Source organism: Rutidosis leptorrhynchoides, chromosome 3 (genome assembly GCF_046630445.1).
Source record: "Rutidosis leptorrhynchoides isolate AG116_Rl617_1_P2 chromosome 3, CSIRO_AGI_Rlap_v1, whole genome shotgun sequence".
Taxonomy (NCBI): domain Eukaryota; kingdom Viridiplantae; phylum Streptophyta; class Magnoliopsida; order Asterales; family Asteraceae; genus Rutidosis; species Rutidosis leptorrhynchoides.
Window position 1 is genome coordinate 89,697,130 of NC_092335.1, and position 11,422 is coordinate 89,708,551.

Genomic DNA, 11,422 nt, shown 5'->3' on the forward strand with positions numbered 1-11,422 from the left:
GTGATATTCGTTTACATAATAAAAGGTGAAGACAAAAGACAGATTCGACGAATTGAAGATGCAAACGACCAAAAAGCTCAAAAGTACAAAAGACAATCAAAGAGGTTCCAATTATTGATAAGAAACGTCTCGAAATTACAAGAGTACAAGATTCAAAACGCAAAGTACAAGATATTAAATTGTACGCAAGGACGTTCGAAAATCCGGAACCGGGACATGAGTCAACTCTCAACGCTCGACGCAACGGACTAAAAATTACAAGTCAACTATGCACATAAATATAATATAATATTTAAATAATTCTTATAATTATTTATATATTATATAAATATTTAAAACCGTCGGCAAGAAAGACTTCAAATTGTGTGAGCTATATTTACAAACTCCGCGACTCGCGGAGTTTGAAGGCAAAAAATGCCGCGAGTCGCGGAGCCCCAATTTCTGAAACTGCCTATAAAGCCAACCGAATTCTGATCAATTTTCATCATCAATATATCCATCTCTCTATCTATATCGTATATATTTATATTTATATTTTAATTTTAATTTTAATTTTAATCCTAATAATAAGGGTATGTTAGCGAATATTGTAAGGGTGTAAGTCAAAATTCTGTCCGTGTAACGCTACGCTATTTTTAATCATTGTAAGTTATGTTCAACCTTTTTAATTTAATGTCTCATAGCTAAGTTATTATTATGCTTATTTAATCCGAAGTAATCATGATGTTGGGCTAATTACTAAAATTGGGTAATTGGGCTTTGTACCATAATTGGGGTTTGGACAAAAGAACGACACTTGTGGAAATTAGACTATGGGCTATTAATGGGCTTTATATTTGTTTAACTAAATGATAGTTTGTTAATGTTAATATAAAGATTTACAATTGGGCATCCCTATAAATTATCATATACACTCAATCGGACACGATGGGTGGGGTATTTATATGTACGAATAATCGTTCATTTGACCGGACACGGGAATGGATTAATAGCCACTAGAATAATTAAAATAGGGGTGAAATTATGTACAAGGACACTTGGTATAATTGATAACAAAATATTAAAACCTTGGATTACACTCAGTCGACATCCTGGTGTAATTATTAAACAAAGTATTAAAATCTTGTTACAGTTTAAGTCCCCAATTAGTTGGAATATTTAACTTCGGGTATAAGGATAATTTGACGAGGATACTCGCACTTTATAGTTATGACTGATGGACTGTTATGGACAAAAACCAGACGGACATATTAAATTATCCAGGACAAAGGACAATTAACCCATGGGCATAAAACTAAAATCAACACGTCAACCATCATGATTACGGAAGTTTAAATAAGCATAATTCTTTTATTTCATATTTAATTTCCTTTATTTTATATTTAATTGCACTTCTAATTATCGCATTTTTATTGTTATTTTATTTAATTGCACTTTTAATTATCGTACTTTTTAATTATCGCAAGTTTATTTTATCGCACTTTTATTATTCGCAATTTCATTATCGTTATTTACTTTACGCTTTAAATTAAGTCTTGTATTTATTTATTATTTTACATTTGGTTTTAACTGCGACTAAGGTTTTAAAATCGACAAACCGGTCATTAAACGGTAAAAACCCCCCTTTATAATAATAATATTACTTATATATATATTTGTATTTTTATAAAAGTAAACTAATATAGCGTTAAGCTTTGTTTAAAAAGATTCCCCGTGGAACGAACCGGACTTACTAAAAACTACACTACTGTACGATTAGGTACACTGCCTATAAGTGTTGTAGCAAGGTTTAAGTATATCCATTCAATAAATAAATAAATATCTTGTGTAAAATTGTATCGTATTTAATAGAATTTCCTGTAAAAATATAAGCTATTTTATATACTACTCTGCTAAAACATCAAGTATTTTTGGCGCCGCTGCCGGGGAACTTGGCGAAACGCTAGATTTTTAATTTATTTTTGTATAAATATATTTATATATCATTTTAGAAAAACAATATAAAATTTAAAAAAAAACACGTTTTTCAAACTCCACGACTCGCGGAGCCACCCTGACAGACGCACCCAAAACCCTAATTTGGCATTTATTACGAGTATAATTTAATTATTATTATTAAAACTTAATTAGGTTTATATTTAATATTAATATTTAGTTTTAGTTTTTAAATTAATTTGTATTTTAAATATTAATTAGTATTATTAAATATATATATAAATTAATACTTTTATAAAATAAATAATATAAAAATAATATTTTTATAAAAATAAATAATTTTTATAACTTTAAGTTTATTTTTATATTTTGTATCTTTTCATTTGTTTTAGCGTAATATTTGTATATTTTTCGTTCGTAGCTAGTTTTAAGACATAGTTTTTGCCGTAGCTTATTTTTATTTTCTAGATTTTTAGGCTTTGCCGTAAAATCCCTTAAATGCTTTTTCTTTAGACTAAGATTTAGGTGCTTTAGAATTTTGCGACGCCGTTTTTCGCTTTAGTTTTAAATAGATTTTAGTGCCTTTAAGTAATTGCCGTTTTCTGAATAAAATTGCATTTACCTTTAGACCTTTAGGCGCAACTTTTTAGATATAATTTTTAGACTTTTAAGTTACGACGCGCTATTTTCTTATTTTTATTTTTCGACGTTTTTCGACGCGCATTCTTTTTCTTTCTTATTTCTCGACGCTTTAGTTTTTAGGACTTAGAAATTTTCTCTATTTCTTATCTAATATCTCAAACGGAAAGAAAAATTATTTAAGTGGTTAAATTAATGGACGTTGACAATTTTCTGCTTCGTAGTAATAGTTGGATTTGTTAGTGGCTGAGGTGTGAGCTTCCGATTTAAAGGGTTCTGGCTCCCTGTTGCATCTTTTGGCTATTCGAAACGTGGGCAAAAGCAGAAAAGTCTATTAATTGGACAACTTATATAAGTTTTTCTATTTTTTATAACTAATAGGATAATTAGTAAATGCACCACATTGTAGCTAAAATTTGGCCATCGCAATAAAATGGAAAATTTTGAAAACAAGGCTATGGAAACTCTTTTTGATATCCAAAATCAATTAAATCAATACTCTCAAATGAGTGTTGATGAAAATTTGTTCGGTCAATCTTGGATCACGAATGACGAAACAATAACTGGTTGTGAAATCTGTGGAGATTATCACTCAACATGGGAATGTTATTATTACGTTCCTATGGAAAATTACGCACCCACGGAACCTGAATGGAATGATTATGAAGAATACAATTCAAATTGGGATTATTCCCAAGAATATTTCCAAACTCAACAACCAGTAGACGAGAAAAATTACGTGTCTGAAAATTTATTAGACAATATGAAAATCAAACTCGAAGAACTCAATGCTCAAAATGAACAAATGAAAGAGTTTGTAAACCGGCAAGCTGAAACTCTATCAGACTACACACCTGTTGATCTGAGGAGTATTGTGCAAGAAAATCTCATATCATCGAATTTTGATGAATTCGAGAGCTCCGAAATTATCAACTATCCCGATGATACTTTTTATTCAGTCTTACCAATTTCACAACATATCGACACATTAGCCTCTACCGATGAAATCATCGATCCATCAATGGATAAAGAAGAAGTAAGGGTGACAAATTGGTACTCTTGGGAAAACGATAACGTTGAAAATTTTACCCCCGAGACCAAAATGGTGAGACCAATAAGTACCGTTAATGAAGAAGAATCTACTCCAATCCCGAAATTCACCATTCCACAACCTTCCAACCCAATATTCTCAATAGACGAGTCATCTACCGAAGATGAACTACGAGCTTTAATAGATAATGACACCTCGAATTTCACCCAATTGGGTAATAGAGGTGAAACTTTTGATCCCGAGAATGAACGGAAGGAAATGTTAGGAATTATCCACCCTATAGAAATATGTATGTCGATGTATATCGATCCATTTGACCAAGAACCAGAAAAGAGACATATCCATTTACTAAAAGCTACACTTAAAAAAGAATTAAGTAGTGACGATCGGGAGAGTCTAAACTTTAAATCCATTGATATATTATACACCACCCGAGATGTAAATAACTGGCTCACTATTCTAATTCGTGGAACTTATTCTACCGACTTCACATGTCATCAGCTAAGTGTGGGGAAGTCTAACCCCACTTAACGTTAAATTAGGGGTTCGGGTTAGTGCATAACTCGTTAATAAACATGCATAATAAGTTAGGGTAAAAGACGCATTTTCAAAGATTAGCAAACAGTCTAGAAAAGCAACCGTTTTTGAAGAAAAACATGTGTGATAAAACAATAAAAGGAATGAACGATGAGGCGCGCCATCTATCATTCGACGAGCTTTGTAATTACAAACTGTGTATTTTTAATTACTTTTCTACACTAATCACCCTCATGAATTTATAATTATAGTCTGATTTCATGCAAATGAGGGCATTGCATGATCTCAAGTGTGGGGAAGGGTTATAAATTCTCTCGGGTTTACACTTGGTTTATTTGCCAAATTTTGTGAAAATTTGAAAAATTTTCAACTAAATGAAGTCAAAATCATGTTTATACATATTTATGAACGATGAAAACTAGGTGTTAATACCGAAATTATCATTACCTCGAAAAGGACATAAATTGAGAAACAACCAAAAATGCTTGAATTCATTTAAAATGGAATAAAGGAGAATAAAAAGGTAAAGAAAGAAACTAAGTGTGGGGATAATGTACCAAGTTAATTAAAAACTATCTATCACATGTTTGTGTAAAGTTATTGCAGGTGTTTTTGTTTTGGACTAAATTAACTGTTTTACCCGATGAAAGAAAAGAAAAGATGGATCTACACGATGAATCAATTCCATCATTAAGAGGAAGTAAAGTCTTCCGAAAAAGACACGCGCTTCTTGGTTTAGGTCAAGAAGTTGTCGTCCAGACCAGCTGTAGGTTGACGAAAAATCTAGAAAAGTCATCTCTAAAATCAGCAGAAAATCCACGAACCTCAACATCAAACAGGGTCGCCAAGTGGTCAGATTTATCCTAACCATGAGAAGGATTTATCTCGTACAATGGGGGGCACCGTGAAAATTAGCTTGATAAGACTAATGAATCAGATCCCCAGAAAGGATAATCTCCTTAAAAGATCAAAAATCAGCTTTTAAGACTGATATTACTCAATCCTTGAGATTGACCTTAAAGATTGAGAATTCAAACTCATGGAATTCAATGATATCTAAACTCGAGCTTGAACGAGAAAATATTTTGATCAAAAGTTACAAACCGATTTGTTTTCTGAAAACCTATTTTCAATGCGTTCATTACCATTGAACGTAAAATCCTAGGAATTCACCTGGAATTCATTAGGTCACCTGAACCAAATCGGGTGTCAACCGTAAGAACGGTGGTTGCATAGCATGGTCAAAGACAGGACCTTGTGCCAGACCGAAAAAATTATAGGATGATCTTTACTATTGCTCCTACAAAGGATAGTAATTGCGTCCGACACGTTATAGACCATAATTAAATGCATGTCATTAGACATTGCCTTAACAGTTTCTTGTTCATCGCTTTCCTTTACAACCGGACGGTAGTTTGCCGAAAGGTAATATACGGGACAAGTGAACTAGACGTGTTGCTTTCCTAATACAAGGTTAGCAAGTGGGTAACACAAAAACACAAGTGTTGAGCTAAAATTTTCAAATCTGAAACCCACACAACCCATAAAAATATTTTGCAAACACCGGTGAAGGGTTATTCCGGAAAACTAGTCTAGGGTAAAAGCTAGATTGAATTTTCAAAAGATCAAATATTTTCATAAAGATCCAATTTCCTAACGGATCTAAATTTTCATAGTCATGTGGGACTGTAAACCGCCTTTCAAATGTGCACTTTGCTTTGGAAACTGAAAGTAAATCGGCTATTTGATTGCAAGTGTCGTTGACCTAAACCCGAGGCAACTGTGGATGACACACCCACCTTTAACCATGGTTCTATCGTTACTATCATTGTTTATACCACCATATCAAAATCACTGATGTACAAAGTGTGATGAATAAAAAAGTGATTCATGTATGTTTTTATTTCAAGTTCTGTATTATTTGAGGACAAGCAACGCTCAAGTGTGGGGATGTTTGATAAGGCTAAAAAGGAACATATATTTCATAGCAATATCCCTCCTAAATAATAGGTTTTCATATGTAATTGTATTATATTTTCATTGTAATTATTTAAATAAATAAGTGCGAAGACAAAAGGCGAAAACGAAGATTTGAAGACACAAACGTCCAAAAAGCTCAAATGTTCAAGATACAATTCAAAAGGTTCAATTTATTGATGAAAAACGTCTAAAAATGACAAGAGTACAAGTTACAAAATGCAAAGTACAAGATATTAAATCGTACGCAAGGACGTTCGAAAATCCGAAACCGGGACATGAGTCAACTATCAACGCCCGACGCAATGGACCAAAAATTATGAGTCAACTATGCATAAGAATAAAATATAATATATATAAATAATTATATAAATTATTTATATATTATAAATATATATATAATCATGTCGACAAGCTATGAGACAAAGGATCCCGAGCTGGATTTTCAAACTCCACGACTCGCGGAGTTTGAAGGCCAAAAACTCCACGACTCGCGGAGCTGTCAGAAATCAAAACGCCTATAAAAGGCCATGCATTCTGCCGAGTTTATATATAATAAATAATAATAATAATACTCTGTAATAAATAAATAAATAAATATATATATATAATATATATAGTATATGGTAGTTTTATATTAGATTAGTTTGGGTTATGTAAAAGTTATTTTTACGGGTTTTTGAAGTCGAAATTCTGTCCGTGTAACACTACGCGATAAATACTCAATGTAAGTTATGTTCTCCTTTTTAAATTAATGTCTCGTACTTAAGTTATTATTATGCTTATTTGAGCCAAAGTAATCATGATATTGGACTAAATATTAAAGACGGGGTAATTGGGCTTTGTACCATAATTGGGGTTTGGACAAAAGAACGACACTTGTGGAAATTAGACTATGGGCTATTAATGGGCTTTATATTTGTTTAACTAAATGATAGTTTGTTAATTTTAATATAAAGATTTACAATTGGACGTACCTATAAATAACCACATACACTCGATCGGACACGATGGGCCGAATATTTATATGTACAAATAATCGTTCATTTAACCGGATACGAGAATGGATTAATAGTCTATGGAATTATTAAAACAGGGGTGAAATTATGTACAAGGATACTTGGCATAATTGATAACAAAGTATTAAAACCTTGGGTTACACGCAGTCGATAACCTGGTGTAATTATTAAACAAAGTATTAAAACCTTGTTACAGTTTAAGTCCCCAATTAGTTGGAATATTTGACTTCGGGTATAAGGATAATTTGACGAGGACACTCGCACTTTAAATTTATGACCGATGGACTGTTATGGACAAAAACCAGACGGACATATTAAATAATCCAGGACAAAGGACAATTAACCCATGGACATAAAACTAAAATCAACACGTCAAACATCATGATTACGGAAGTTTAAATAAGCATAATATATTTTATTTCATTTTTCCTCGTACTTTTATTTATTGTCATTTTATTTATTGTTATTTATTTTATATTGTTAGTTAAATATCGTCATTTACTTTACGCTTCGCTTAAAATATAAAATCGACAATGAGACGACCCGACCCAATCCATAGGGACGAATACAATAACATATGATAACATTGCGAGGTACTTGACCTCTATATGATACATTTTACAAACGTTGCATTTATTCTTAAAAGGAAACCTATCATTACATCAATATTTGACATTTTCGTCTAACATTTCATAATATCCAAATGACCTAATCTGTCATTTACTTATTAATATTCTCTATTGAACTCCAATTACTCGAATGCAATGTCTTTGTATCATGGCTTAAAAGGTCCCAAGTAGTATCCTTAACATGAGCTAATGCACAGCGGAAGACTTAATTCATACCTGAGAATAACATGCTTTAAAACATCAACATAAAGTTGGTGAGATATATAGGTTTGATGCTAGCAGCGTTATAACAATGGAACACAAGATTTCATATATAAACATTTTAATAAAAATATTCTAAGTGGTTGAGCACTTGGTAACCATACTTAACATTTAATCACGTCGCATATTCCCTTTATTATGAAATCTTACTACACTGTACCAAGTGTAGTCACGAAACGAAGTACTGTGCAACCGTTGAATACTGGTCGTCCAGTCCGGTTGGGGTTGTCAGGCCCGATAGATCTATCAACAGGATTCGCGTTTACAATACCGCTGTAAATATTAGTTACCAAGCTACAGGGAAGTATGCCAGTGGTACAACTCAACGTAGAATATATTTTTCAGTTACTTGTGTCCATAACGTAAAACATAAAATACATGTATTCTCATCCCGAAATATTTAGAGTTTAAAAGTGAGACTATATACTCACTTTGCCTTGAAGATATATATTTTGACTTGGTCTCCGATTGATATCACGAACCTATCCATACATAATATATCAATACCTTTTCTTTTTAAAACAATCGTCACATATATATACTTGTTATACTTTTAATACTTTTAATAATTCCTTAGTCCGTAGTTAGCAGTCCGATGTTAGTAATTCAATTTTAATGGCTCATATTTAGATGTTTAATAAACCCCCAATGAAATAAATAAAACCCCCATCGTATATGTATTGGTCGGGATTAATCTTGACCCACGGTACCGGTGTTGTCAAATGACGTGTTGCGTACATAAAGTACCGGTGTTGTCAAATGACGTGTTGCGTACAATCATGGGATCTTATGATTAATCTTCTCGTATTGTTTACGGGTGATCCTGAACCATATAAAATTAAATTATGAGTACATATATATAAAATATCATGTTATTTTAAAAAAATGTGATTTATATAATTTTTCTCCAATTATTTTCGTGGCTAAACTAGTCTTAGATATCCGATCTCGTGTTGGTCATAGTTTCTTCGTTACAACTCCGTTTTCGTTGGTTCAACTTGCCACTTCCTTGGATCGAGTCCCTCTTTAAGACTATGAACTGTAAATACCTTAGTTTGTATTCGAAATCACAGGTCATAGGTCAAACTTTAGTGAAACTTATGAAGTTAATCATTTTTGTTACAAAAATATCATTTAATAACCATTTTTCTAAAAATACTTATACTTTGAATTAAATCATGAAATTTTTATGTGTTAACATATTTATAAGAAATATCATTTTTCCAGAATATAAACCTCCAATTCAAAGTTCAAGATAGTTTTTAATTATCCAACCCAAAACAGCCCCCGGTTGCACTCCGACGTCGTAAAAACAGTTTTTAAGGTGTTCTTTTGAAAAACCAAGTTATACCTTGTTAAATTAGCATATATTTATGTTATATTACAGGTCTTTAAGTATTTTAAAAGTTAAGTTAGAAGGATCTATTTAGTTTGCAAACAAGTTTGAAAACATTCAAACTATGTTCTTGTTGTTAAAATTGTATACCATACAATAAGATAGCTATATATATATGAATCGAATAAGGTTATGAACAAAGTTACTACCTCAAGTTACTTGGACAAGATTGCTGTAAAATAGGAGTAAAAACTTAGAACCAAAAGAGTGATGAAATTGGATGAAAGATTGGAAGCAACTTAAGACATAAACTTGAATTGAAAGTTGTATTTTTGTAGTGTTTTTGTTGATCTTTTTATGGTGGTGTTTAAGGTGATTCTTGAGAGGATTTTTGCTGGAGTTCTTAGAGAGACATGAGGCTAGTAAGTGTGTGTGTTTAGCTAGAGAAATAATATTCCAAAAATTGAAAATGGATGCATGTATTTATGGTGGTGTAAAAGGTGTATAAGTTTGTAATTTTGTGAAAAGATCTTTTAATCATGTGAAATTGTCATACTAAATAACAAAAGTAGTTACCTTATACATAAGGCATGAACAAGGGCTGGTTGGTGGTGATTTGATGTGTATATACCAATAGTAAATACGTATAGAAGCTAGGTATGATACGAGTACATGTACTCTAGATATACGTATAGAAAATCTTGTGAAAACGGAACGAGGATTCAAATATAGCTATCTTTTGTGAATACACTTATATTGTTTTATGTATTTAAGTCCTTTAAAAGTGATTAAATACATTATATATACGATATATGTATAAACATTATAGGTCATATTTATTTATGTCAAATAACGTTACGTATGGTTATCGTTTTGAAAACTTAAGTTAGTAGTTTCAAGATATACTTATAACTTATTGTTATTAATACAAAATGAGATATTAAAAGATCCTTAGATCATGTTAAATATGTATATATACATATATATACACAAACGTATAATTATCATATATTGTATAGTTCGTGATATCATCGGTCAAACTAGACGGTCAATCGTTGTGTAAAACTCTCTTTGAAAACATACGTCTCAACAATTTGGATTGCTTATCATGTTGGTAAGGTTTAATTTATGTAGATATTAATCTTATAAGTGTAAAACTATCGCAAAAAATCCGGGTCGTTACAGTACCCCCCCGTTAAAGAAATTTCGTCCCGAAATTTGGTAGAGGTTGTCATAAATAACAATAGGAATGTTTTCATGACGACTATGAGGTATTGATAGGGTTTTATAATTATTGGAAGATATGGATAAAACGATTCGATCATGTGAAGCGCACGAGCGAAGCTATCACAAAAGAATGAAATGAGTGAATATGGAATTGTTTTAACCGATGTCGAGATTAGGATTGATTTCCAGAATTTAAGGGATTTAAAGAAAATCTTATGTAATAAGATTTGGTTCTTCGATGATTTAGAAAACAGGATCTCCTTTGATTTAATGCGATAATCTGTTTCGATTTCTTTGTCGGATATTTCACTATAAATCCACCTCCTTCCCTTTCTTACTTCCATACCTCACATCTCTTACTCTTCCTCCTCTAATTCATACCTTAAGGTATCCTTTAAAATGCTTCATCCCGTTCTGATTTTTGTTATACTTCTAACTTTCATATCTTTCATTCTTCTCTTTCATCTACCGCTAGAAGAATCTATTCACTTTTATGATTTTCTTGGAATTATAATGTTTCTAATTCTCCCGTGTCTTTACGTCGCCATACGTATTGATATACACGGTTTGTAGTTTCTGGATGGTTATTGGGTTTGATATCTTTCCTTATATATCGATGCTCCTGCTTCTATTTTCCATAATCATTGGCATCCATAGTTAATACTCTCTCCTATTTGCTGTGATCTATACCCCAATTTCTATTTTGGGACTTTGTCCCTTCGTTTCTTCTTCCCGTCCTTGAGTCAAGCGATCAATAGTTCGGAATTCGTAGGTATAAAATTCAGAATGAACATAGCTAATGCTCTAAGAA